Here is a 13,385-nt window from a genome sequence, read left to right as displayed (position 1 = left end):
AGCCCCATATGCATCCAGAGTACATTAGTATAGGGAAGACAATGTGGAAGACAGAAGTGCCATTATACAAATACATTATTTAAAAAAGGTAAACAATTTCTTTTATAAATAATGCCATTGTATAATAGCAACAATCCATTCCTGTTTGTTGGTATATAAGTATTTATCCATGGTTGGCTTTGTTTAATCAGTCAGGCTTTGCCCTTGTGATCAAACACCAACCATTGCTAAAGCATGATACAGCGCACAGTCATGGATTATTGATTAACTAGTAGTATTGACCATGAGACACTACCTGTACCTGTTATTTGAGGCATGGACAAAGCCAACAGTAGAGAAAAAGGTCCTAAATCAGTGTCATGTTTTAAGTATTTAGTTAGAAAGTTAATTTCTAAAGAACATGAAGCGAACAATGTTTATGAGAAAGAAAGCAAACATGTTGCAAAATCAGTGAAGATCCTAACAGTGTGTGTGTGTGTGTGTGTGTGTGTGTGTGTGTGTGTGTGTGTGTGTGTGTGTGTGTGTGTGTGTGTGTGTGTGTGTGTGTGTGCATCTATTTATCTATCTGCATGTATAATATAGATATAAACATTCTGACACACATAGACTATCTTTCTCTTTCTACTCACACACACACACACACACACACACACACACACACACACACACACACACACACACACACACACACACACTCTTGTTAAGAGGGGAAGGCATAATTATGGTTCTTACTTCAGGACACCTGATTTATCCAGTCACTGCTCTCAAACCTACAATTTCATAAATGAGGGAAAATGTGTAAAATATTCAGTGACTGTAAATCAGAGACATTATTTAAATTCTTTTTAGTTAGTTGAGGGGATTCAACTGTTTGCATTATTGTGCATTTTATGAGGAACTAGAAGTCTCTAAGTCTCTGGCATGATTTATCGATTGCAATCATCTCCAGTCTACCACAAAAACATGTCAGGAGACAAAAAGTAACATTCTGTGGAAAAATCAGGGTTAGTTGAGAAGTACTTCTGAATGCACAAATTAGATTTCTGGTATCTCAACTGATCTCCTTAAATTGGTCTTTGATTTTGCTGTGCACAGAGTTTACCATTTCACTTATAATTGCAGATGAAATTGCATTGCAGTAAGAAACTTTTAATTGGGTTTCCCATTTTGGCTTGAAATTTGCTCAGATTCACTATGTTAGTGGGTTGCTTTATTTGACTCTGCCATGCCTATACCATTTTTGTTCTACCATACTGCATTCTTGTTTCTTCTCTATAATTATCTGTATGTGGTTGTAGAAGACCTTACTGCTGGTGATCGTGATAGCAAGTTTTACCTTTAATGAAGGTTTGCATATTTTTATTTATTTATTTATTAAATATGACATTTAAAAATATCAATCAGAAGAAGTTAGAAAACAGTGATTAGAAAGGAAATTTACAGAAGAACAGTATGCTATAGCTGTCAAGTATACCACAAAATCCAGGTAGTATTTTCATATATATTTTTATACTCCAAGCAAAATTTGGAGAATTGTCCCTCAGGTAGGTGACAAATGCTAGAAGTATGATAGGAAAGGGAGAAGTAAATTGGGATATGTTTTTTTTTTTTTCTTGTTAGAGGGTGGGTGTAACAAGCTGGAAAAGTTTAAAACTTCTTCTACAGAGTACTGAAAGATAAATATTGGAGAACAAATGAATTTCACTAAAGAAAGAATCATTTTTATGCCAGGATACAGGATCTGAATTACCTAGACATAGTAATACTTTACTAAGTTTAATGCTGTTGGCTGCCTAAAACAGAAAAGACTACAAAATATCAAAGCCAGCCATAAATGAAGCACTGAATATTGTAAAAAGGATAAAAGAATTGTAAGTGGGATCTGTAGAAAAGTAAAGGAAAAATTACATAGAAATAAATGAAAATTTATTCAGAATAATGTTAAGAAGGAGGAGTTAAATTTAAGGGAAGGCAGAAAATGAGTTTATATAATGCTGGAGTCATAACAATTACTAAAAGAAAACATATATGCATACTGCATGAAAATAATTATTAAAATATTGTTATTGTTTTTTACATTTTCTGTTATTCTATGTGAAGCTTTGCTTGTTTTGAAAAATTTTAGTGAGTTGTTTTTTTCATGGAATTGACCTTAGCCCTTTTGTGCTGGGTTGGGTATACACTATTGTCTTGTGGTTTAATAGATTGATTGTATAGTTCTTCCATTTACGTTTATTGTGTATTTTCCCACTATATTTATGTCTCACAGCAATAAATTTATCAATGCAGTTGGAATGTTCAAAAGAGCAATAAATGACAAACCAATAATTTGTGATGAGGAAGCAAATTACCTGACTGATACGAGGTGATTTGTCAGGGCAGCACAGTTTCCATTTAGAACACCCTTGAAGGTGTTATAATTTGATACCAAGTTTGGTGTGGTATATATGAAGAATTGAAAAACAATTATTTCTGGCCAGAGTGCAAAAGAGTGGAACAACATTTAGTTTAACAAACCTGGTAGGGATTTTTGTTTGGATGCCATGTAATTTCCCCCACTTTGTAGGCGGATTAGAGAATTGCTAAGATTCCATTTGGCATGCTTCAGCTACTCTCTAGCTTAATTTCAACTGTCAAGCAGCTGTTTGATGTGAATTGTTTAGGTTGCTATTAGTCAGAGCACCAAACCACCCCACCCCCCAGGTAGTCAAAGTTAACAAGTACATGCTTACTTTTCTGAGATGTGCTTTGCAAAGAAATGTTGCCTTCTGGATTGGAGCCTGACAAAGTTGTGAAGCAGTGGGTTGATGGCAGTAACTACAACCCAGTCTAGGTTTAAGAGAATGTGCTTGTATGTTGTGTCTTATTTTGTATAAGCAGATACCTTTGCAATGCAGATGACTTACGTTTTTAATATTTTTAAGTAAACTAGAGCCAAAGCATGAAAGAACACACCCTTGTGTTTGAAGGAGATGTGCAAATCTTCAAGTAATCTGTCCTGTGTTTGTGTGTATGTGACCTTTGCTGTGATTGGACCTTTAAGAGGTTGGTTACTTTCAGGGAATTATTGCAGTGTAACACTGCTTCTAAACACCAGTTATGTCTGTGTGCAGATATCTGACTGTCTTGTTGTGGTAAAGGTAAATGGCCTTATAGTGGTGCAGCATTTTTAATATAACACTGAAGAGGGTAAACTATTTGAATGTAGCACTGTTATAAACCCCTTGCAGGAATCTACATGAGAGAATGGTGCTGCATGCCCATGTACAATCACAGGTTAACTTTATATTGCATAACCATGTACTGGATTGAAGGCTGGCTATCATTTGGGGGCATGGTGCATAAGTGTTAGTACGGAGTAGAGAAGCATGGAAGAAAGAGGCAGTAATGTGGGTACTCAGAGAAAAAAGGAAAATAAATGTCTACATGTCTGCATGTAATCACCACAGATCCTGTAATAAATTATCTATATTTGTGTCAAGAATAATGAACATGGCTAATTCTAAAAACTTTGCATGTTCACTTAGGCTGAGGAAAATGGATTTAGCCATGTCTAAAAACTAAGCAAGTTCATTTTTATTGTCTTGAAAGAAACAGTCATTTTTTGATTCTATTTCTTTTTCCATTTGCAGGGGACTGACTTAGGTTTGAAATACATTGGCGGTATATTGCTATCCATATGAATCTCTGACATACTTCTCCAGAGAATGCTCATGTATTACAGTCATTACAGTTTTTGGCTTGGCATCTGACAGTTAATATACAGACTTCCATACCACAGTTGCTTTATTTATCCAGCTTCACCTCAGCAAGGTAGGATCAGATCCAGCAAAACTAAATAGAGTAAGTTTCCTTTATTTGCCTTTGAATAAAACCAGCTTCCATACATTTACTTTGTGCACAAGGAGTACAAATCATTGAGTGTGAGAATAGTAATCACATTTCATCCACTTTCTATAAAGTGACTTGATCTTTGGAGTAAATGTACTATGTAAAGATGTATAGCCCCTGTGAATGAGAGTTTTGGGAGATTTTCACAAATAGGTTCATATGTTCTTACTAGGCTAGTGATCCATCAGGATCTTTAGACTCCTTGAAATTTAAGTCTGAATATCCCAGAGATGAGCAGAATATTTACATGTTGCCCCTATCCATGAGGAACAAAGTTGCTAAACCAGGGGTGAATTTGTGAATACCTATCCATTCATCCAGACTGCATTTCAACAGTGTAAAAGAAGTACTTTGATTTATGTGGAGTGAAAGATTATTCCAAAGTGATTTATCCCTCCAACATGTTCTATTTATGCTGCAAAAAAGATTTAAATTTCTTGAGCAGGCATTTATTCCGACATTGAACTTGTGAATGTTCAGTAGGTCTAACAGGATAAAGTCTGTTGAGTCTCTGTAGGCAAGAGATCACCTCTCAAAAGCCTATATGACACAGAGAAGAGATACAGAGCTTTGAGGAAGTCCACATAGATGTTATGATTTAGGCCCTGTATTTTCTTAATAAGAAACCATTGTGGGCATTCAGCTTGTGTCAAATGTTTGGACAGGTACGTTTCGAAGGAGGCATGATCATGGACCTGGATACCATAACTTTATTAATAAGCTGTGCAATGAAAAAGCACTTTTTTAACAACAGTGGATACATGATGACTGAAAGACAGTTCACTGCCTTCTTAGTTATCCAGGTTCCTAACTACTGGAACAATTTTCAGGGGTTTGGTAACAATGCGATAGTTACATGGGACTTAATGCTTACCAAAGTATGCTATTGTACATTTCTTGCTTTCACTTCTAGTCTGTGATTTTGTCACCAGTTATTCAATTGGAAAAGGCTCTCTTGTAGGATTATGATACCCTCTAGGGAGTTTGTGATGGCAACAATTTTAGTCACCTGCAGACTGAACCCTGGGAAACGCTGTTAGTGACAAGTCTTTTTTTAGGAGGTAAAGCAGTACACCCTAATTTCCTAGGTTCTATTTGTGAGTAAATTTGCTATCCAATGAGTTACATTTAAACTAATGTTTAGTTGTGTTAGTTTATCTATGATAGCAGAGTCTGGGATAGTATTGAAAGAGTTTGTGAGGCCTAGATATGCATTGTTTACTGATTTGGTCTCATCTCTTCCTTCAGTAACATTGTTGAAGAAGCCAACGAGGTTACGCAGGCAGAAACTGCCCTTAAAAATGTGAACTGAACTGGATAGAGAGTTTGAAGGTTATCTATATCCTTATTTAATAATTTGATAATGATCATTTCCATAGCCTTACAGATAAGACTGGCTTTCCATAGCCTTACAGATAAGACTGGCCAGATTTATCGGTCTATAATTTTCCAGATCCATTGATGCCTTGCTTTTGTGAAAGGGGATGAGAGTTGCTGTCCTCCATTCATCCAGCACAAAGTCTGTTTGGAGGGTGAAATTGAATATCCTGTGTAGAGGAGTCTGACCTGTCCTGTTTCAGGCCGGCCAGTAAGCAGACCAGTATGTTATCTAGCCCCAGAGCAGCAGTGTTCTTGGACTTAGCTAGAGTTTTGAGGACTTATTCATGGGATATATTGGGTGGAGGAGGAGGTGTAGATGCATGTATGAAATCTGTGAATGCTAGATTGGAGAGGGTGAGTTACTGATAAATTTATCAGCCAGTAGATTGGCTATGTCCTCTGCCAGTAGATTGGATATGTCCTCTGGGTCTGAGTATGCAATATCATTTACTATTCACTCTGCACAGAGTTAAAGAAGGCTTTGTGGTTGATTTCTTCAGGGTCTGGAGTTCCCTGTTAAGTTTAGCAAAATCTTGTTTGAATATGATGAGAGTTATATTTATTTTTTGTGCCATGAGTTTTTTTTTCATTTTATTACAGAGCCTGTTTATATTTGGGGTCTACTTTAGGGTTCTTTTTTTTGACACTGTATTTACTTTGTAGAGAAAAAGATGCATCTATGCAGCTATTCACATGTGTATTGAATATAGCAGTGAAGGAGTCCACATAAGTATATTGTTTTGTGCTTGATTGTAGTGTTTGTTTTTGGTTTCATTTGTGAAACCAGAGTTAAGCTACCACTTCAATTTTTATTTTTTAATTTACGCAGAACTTGTATTGGTACTATTAACAACAATATTTCAGAGACAATAAAACTGTGTCCTGGCTAGCCCCTTGGATATCTGTCATGTATGTGTTTGTTTTCAAAACAAGTTTATATTCCTCAGTTTCTGGAACCTACACATTTCTCCACATCCTTGCATATTTGGCTTTACATCATAGTGACACTGCTGCCTATTCTTCAAATAATATATTTTCTTCATTTTCATTCGCTGCACATCAAGGAAGATATCTCGCCGTCCTGTGTGATGAATACATTGGTTCATAATGGCCTTCTCTTCCTCCTCTAGGTCATAGTTAGTAAATGTTAAAAGTCACATTTCAGTTGTTAGTTCAGGCATGCTTTCACAGAAAAAAAACTGAGAACAAACAAGCCTCTCTATATCTGAGGGGTAGATTTTAGCCCTTATATTTTAAATACAAATAACCTAAAGATGGTCCAAACAAGGGTATGTTGGGACATCATCATCATCTTTCGGCTTTTCCCGTTAGGGGTCGCCACAGCGGATCATCTCTTTCCATTTCTTCCTATCCTCTGCATCTTGCTGTGTCACACCAACCACCTGCATGTCCTCTCTCACCACATCCATAAACCTTATCTTAGGCCTTACTCTTTTCCTCTTACCTAGCAGCTCCATCCTTAGCATCTTTTTCCCAATATACCCATCATCCCTCCTCAGCACATGTCCAAACCAACGCAATCTCGTCTCTCTTGCTTTGTCTCCAAACTGTCCAACATGAGCTGACCCTCTAATATACTGATTCCTAATCCTATCCATACTAGTCACACCGAGTGCAAATCTTAACATCTTTAACTCTGCCACATCCAGCTCTGACTCCTGCCTTTTTGTCAATGACACTGTATCCAACCCATATAACATAGCTGGTCTCACTACTGTCTTGTACCGTCTGTCACAAATCACTCCTGACACTCTTCTCCACCCATTCCACCCTGCCTGTACTCTCTTCTTCACCTCTCTTCCACATTCACCATTACTCTGAACTGTTGATCCCAAGTACTTAAACTCATCCACCTTTACCAATTATACTCCCTGCATCCTCACCATTCCTCTACCCTCCCTCTCATTTACACACATATATTCTGTCATAGCCCTGCTGACCTTCAGTCCTCTGCTCTCTAGAGCATATCTCCACCTCTCCAGAGTCTCCTCAACCTGATTCCTACTCTCACTACAGATCACAATGTCATCTGCAAACATCATAGTCCACGGGGCCTCCTGTCTGATCTCATCTGTCAACCTGTCCATCACCACTGCAAATAAGAAAGGGCTCAGAGCTGATCCTTGATGTAATCCCACCTCCACCTTAAATTGATCTGTCACTCCCACTGCAGTCCTCACCACTGTCACACTACCCTTGTATATGTTGGGACATTCAACTTAAATCCAAATTGCAAAACATTGGGATAAAAAAAATCACCAATAATGTTCAAAGGGTAAGAGATGTCATAACAAAAAATATCCAGTGAAGAGGTTGAGATCTAGTATTCTCAGTGGGTTCACTCATGTAATGATATACTTTTAATTATTGTTTTAATTATTGCTGCTTGGTTAGCTGCAGCAGTCTGAACACAAGTCTCCACTTCAATTAATGAATCAGTCAGTTCATCTGCAAAACTGGTGGCATTTGTATAATCCATTGAAGATCCTGTTACTTCACTAACATTTTATTTTAATTCTTTTGAAAAATGCCTACTTGTAAACAGATGAACTGTCCTCATGTCCTTTGTTTTTTTTTCCTTCAGTTTCTGCCTGTTATAGTGTTGGTTAAGCAAGTCTTACATTGTGAATGTGCCATCTCTGAAACTGCCAACCACTGCAATTTACAACCATGATCCATTCACTATCTGGCATCGAGCAAATGAGAAACTATTTCTTGAACTCTTAAATCCCATATCTTCATTAAATGTTTTGCTCCGACTAGCAGTCTGAATAAGCACATACTATGCCAGTTTTCCCTTTATACCCCCATTTCACAGCTCTGCCAGCCATGATATATAATTATTATTATTATTATTATTATTATTATTATTTTAATTAAATGGATAATAACACTGAACCAATTTAACTTTGGCTCCATCTACTGATACCAGCATATTAAACCTGAATGTGGGCAATACATTTTTCTGGGGGGGGGGTTTCCAGTGTTCCCACTTTCTTGCCCATTATCATATGTGCTACCTGTACATTAATAGGGTGAAAAGCATTCATTCATTAAGTAACACGTTTATAACAAAGCTTACCAGATCACTGCCCACAAGCCTGTCTTTCATTTCCCACTGTTAAAGGCTGTTGTGTCACCCAAAGTTCTTAATATCATCCTTTTTATGAATGAGACATGTATAGCTCTTTTCAAGTATAGCCACTCACTGAGCTATACTAGTAAACTGATTTTTATTAGAGGCACTCTTTCCCATTTTTCCAAGCAAAATACCAGAAAGTCAGAAAACTGGCCTATGTGACTACTGGAAAACACACAGGATTTTCTTGAAATTTGGCATTTAGGCTAGAACATGCATTCAGCCAAACTGGTATTTATATTTGTGTTTATTACTTATAATATAGTTAGTTTACTTTAGTGAAATTGCCGCCTAGAATATGTTTGAATTTTGCATATATACAGATTCACTACAGTTATAATATGCTTATTCTAATAACCAGAAATTGCACTTAAACATCAAAGGTAGAACTCCTGGATTTCATATGTTCATAGATGTAGACATTCTTGCTATTGTTTGATCTGTGAGAAACTTAATGAACTTAGCTTTACATTCCCATGGCAGTTTTTAGTCTTTAAAATTTTCATACAAGTAACTCAAAGATGGGCCAAACAAGGATATGTTGGGGCACGCATTTGTTTCCCTTATTTATGAGGACAAGGGGTACTAAACAGGTAGGTGAATTTGTGGTTATCCATCCATTCATACAAATTATGTTTAGAGAAAGAAAAGTGCTTTGTTTTAAGTGGAGTTGAAGACAGTTCCATATACTTTGTGATACAAACCTATCCCTCCAACATGTTCTATTTATTATGCAAAAGAGATTTAGATCCCTTGAGTGGGTGTTTATGATACCATTGAAGAAAATAGGTCTGAGAGTATAGGGTCTGCTGAAGCTCTATATGTGCTCTATATGTGACTCAAAGGTTGCCTGTCAGTAGCAAGCATAATACTGAGATAAGGAACAAGGCTTTGAGATGCTCTGCATTGTTTTAATGACTTGGGCCCTTACCTTTTTTTTGTGAGAAAGCATTGTGGTCATACCAGTTGTGACATGCATTTGGACAGGTACAGACCAAAAGAGGTATTATACTCAGTGATCAGCCTGATGGGTGCTAAGTACAGTGGAGTGACTGTATCCATGGATCAGAAAGCAATACCTTTAGATAAAAACTGTGCAATAATAAAATACTTCCTTACAACAGTGCATACATGATGATCAAAGGACAGTTCATTGTCAACATAGGTTCTCAGATCCCTATCTTCAGGATCAATTTTCAGGGGTTTGTTGTCAAAGTAATAGAAATAAGGGGTGTCATGCTTCTGAAGTATATGATTATGCACTTCTTATTTAATTTTACTCCATAGTTCTGCACCAACTATTTGTTCGGAACAGGTTCTCTTGGAGCATCTATGGAGTTTAGGATGGCACCAAGGTTGCAGTCATCTGCTAAATTGGTTAGCTGTAAACCCTTAAAATTAGTTTTGACCTCTGAGAAGTAAATTACAAAGAGGAGTGGTCTAAGGTCTGAATCCCGAAGTACACTGCTAGTAACAGGTCTTTTGGTGGAGGTTGAGCTGATCATCTTAATTTCCTGGGTTGTGTTCCTGAGCCAGGTTGCTATCTAATGAGTTGCACAGAGACTGACATTTAGCTGTGAGAGTTTATTTATGATTCCTGAGTGTAGGATGGTGTCAAATGCCTTTGTGAGACCAGATAAATGATGGTCATTCTTGTTTTCATCCATTGCTTGAGTAACTTTTTTGAAGAAGTTGAACATTTGAGTAGGCTGGACCTTTCCTTGACAAATCCAAATGGGGTTGGTTTGGGTCACAAGTCTGTAGTTCACCTATATATTTTTCTTTTAATTCCATCATGGTTCTTCCTTTAGCCTTAAGGCTGAGACTGGTCAGGCTTATGGGTCTATAACTACCCAGGTCTGTTGAAGCCCTTCCTTTGTGTAAGGGAATGATTGTTGCTTTTATCTATTCATATGATAAAGATTTTAGGCTTATATTGAATACCTTCTGTAGGGGATCAAACAAGTCATGTTTCAAGCAGAACAGCAGGCAGTCTGGTATGGTATCTGGCCCCAGAAATGTACTATTCTTCACCTTAGATAACACCTTGAGTACTTGCTCTTGGGAGCTTTGAAAATGGGAGTAGTTGTGGGTATGGTATATGAGAATATTGAAGGGCAAAGGAGGGTGAAATTTGAGCTAAATTTGTCTGCTCGTATATTTGCTATGTCCTCTGGATCTGAGTATGTGATAACATTTAATATTAGCTCTGCACAGTGCAGGGCATTATTTCTTAAGATTTTTAATATAAGGCTTTGTTGTTATCCTTTGTCTGGGTGACTATTTCTATCTCAAATCTGGCTTTTGTTGACTTGATCAGTGTCAGGAGTTCCTTGTTTAATTTTCCTAGTGTCACCTGTAAGGCAGAAATGTATCCCCTAGAGAGCACTGAGTTTTTGATATTTTCTTTTTTTTAATGTTTGTTCGAGATTAAAGTCATATTTATGATGTTCGTATATTATGGTCTCTAGAAGTTTTGTGTCTGTTACTAGTTCAGTTTTCTTACAGTTGAAGAAGTTAGGTTGAAAAGATTCCTCTGATGAGAGACCCCTTGGGCTAAATAGAACTAGTCTACATTTTAGGGGGGGTTGGTGCAACAGTGAGTGTTGGAGCCAACATTCAATAGATAGTAGGGATTATTCGGTTCTCTGTTGCAGTTTTTCTAGATTCTTGGCAGAGAAGATTAGGGCTGAGTCATCTGCATACTGGATGATGGAAGCATGTTTACTTGCAGTGTAAATGTTGTTCATAAATACATCAAAAAGGACTGAGCCCAGTACAGACCCTTGGGGAGATTAAACAGTGGAGATCTGGTCAATTCAGCCCTAATGAGGAGAGTCTATTTAGCAGAAGTTGGTGGGATACAGTATCAAAGGCATTTCATTGTCCTAAATATACTGCAGATATGAGGCTGCCTTCATTTCTGTTTTGTTTAATAGAATTTGTGAAATTAAGAAGGACAGAGAAAGCATTGAGATGTGAATGAAATCCATGCTGATTTGGTGAAAGGAGTTTATTATCAGACAGAAAGTTAAGTAGCTGGGTTTGTGTGCATTTTTAGTAGTACTTTATAAAGAGGTAACAGAATGTTGATGGGCCAATAATTGAAGACAAATGTGTAATTCTCCCTTTTATACAGTGTAATTTGTAAGATTGTTTTCATTAGTGCTGGGACATAGCTTTCTCTGGTTGATTGCTTGATTACTATGAAAACCGGATAAGCTACCCCATCAGCTGTAAGCCTGATGTATTCAGCTGGTAGGAGGCCTGGAGCAAGACTATTGGAAGTAGGTATTGGGCTAGAAGCATATTTTATTGTTGTGATGAGGAAGTTCATAGCATGAGGAGGGTTAGGGACTGTGTTTAGGGTTAGGGGCTATGTTTTTTAGTAGAGTTGTTGCAGGATTGATGGCATGTGAGTTGAATTGTCCTGCAGGGCTTTCAAAGTGATTACTTAAAGAAGGAGTTAGTTGAGTAGAGTGACTTGGGTAAAAGAGCTGACTGACTAAAAAATAGAATAGTTTATGTTTGAATCAAGTAGGGGGTTGTGTAATACATTTTTTTGTCTAATTTCAATATGCTTTTAGCCAAGTTTTTCAAATGCTTAAATTTGATTAGGTTAGCTAAAGTTTTGTTCTTTTTCCAGTACTACCAATCCCTGTCCATTTGATTCATTAATTGTTACTTAATGTATTTATTTGGACAGTGGACAAGTTAAGTACATGACTGTGTCAATGGAAATTGAGGGTAGTGATATGTTCTCTGACTTTTTAATTTCTCCATATCTTTTGGGTTTCTAATGCCATGATGGGAATGAACCTCATTCCTAAGTCAAGATATGATTAAAGTTCATGAAATTAGTATTGTTTCACTCTTCGATGTTGGCCAAAAGTGTTCTTCGCAGCACCTGCAGTGTGCCCAGTAATGACTCATTCGGTAGTTTATATGGAGTTACATGTATTGCCAGCATAACTAAATAAGATTTTAGACTCTTTTTTTATAAGACCTGCTGCTCCTACTACTATCGGAACTATCTGGGTTTCCTTCTTCCACATTGCTTTAGTTTCTGCTTGCAGATCCTGATATTTTATAACTTTGTGTCTCTCTGTGCGCAGGACACTTTAGTCACTGGGTGTAGTGATTTCAATGATCAATGCTACTTTTGTCTTCTTTTCTTGGACTACTATATCCATTTTTCCAGCATCTATCTTTTAAACTGTTGTTAATGGATGATCCCATGTGATGTAGTCTTCATCATTTTCTATGATGCTTTGTGGCATCTTTCTCTGACAGTGAAAGTGGGGATATGATCACTTAAGGTGTCAGTGAGTGAACCTGCTGAAATAATATTCCTTGGGGTGTTAGCCAGGATACAATCTAAAGTAAGTGTTCTCTTTCTGTTTTTATCCTATCTAGTCAGTTTGGAGATTAGCTGATATAAACCACAGAATCTGATGGCATTGTATGTTGATTCATTTATTATGGTTTACCAATCATTGTTGAAATCATCTAGCATTATGGTTTCATGAGGAATGTTTGTGAAAGCCAAGAAAATAGGTCTTCAGCTGTATCAGTATTATTACATTGGGGGAATATCATTTCCTACTATTGTCATTGTTTTTCATTTATTGATTTTCAGTGAACATATAAAGATTTCAGATTTTTTTATTCTAGGGGGATTAAAGGAATGGATCGATGTTAATATTGCTCTTGTAAACTACTGCCACTCCACCTGCCCTACCCCTTTATTCTGTCTGATGTGATGATGTATCTAGGTGGGAGAATTTTCTCACCTTTTATATCTTGTTTAGGGCAGATTTCAATAACTATAATGACATCTGGAGATTGCTGGGCTATCAATTTATAGATTTCATCTAACTTGTTTTGAATGCTACTTAGGGAAACTAAGTTGAACTAAATGTTGTAGCATAGTCTTGCATCTGTAAATATGTAT

The sequence above is a fragment of the Protopterus annectens genome, chromosome 1.part0 (genome assembly GCF_019279795.1).
Source record: "Protopterus annectens isolate FY-2018-M chromosome 1.part0, PAN1.0, whole genome shotgun sequence".
NCBI lineage: Eukaryota > Metazoa > Chordata > Ceratodontiformes > Protopteridae > Protopterus > Protopterus annectens.
Note: the sequence above shows the minus strand (reverse complement) of the source record.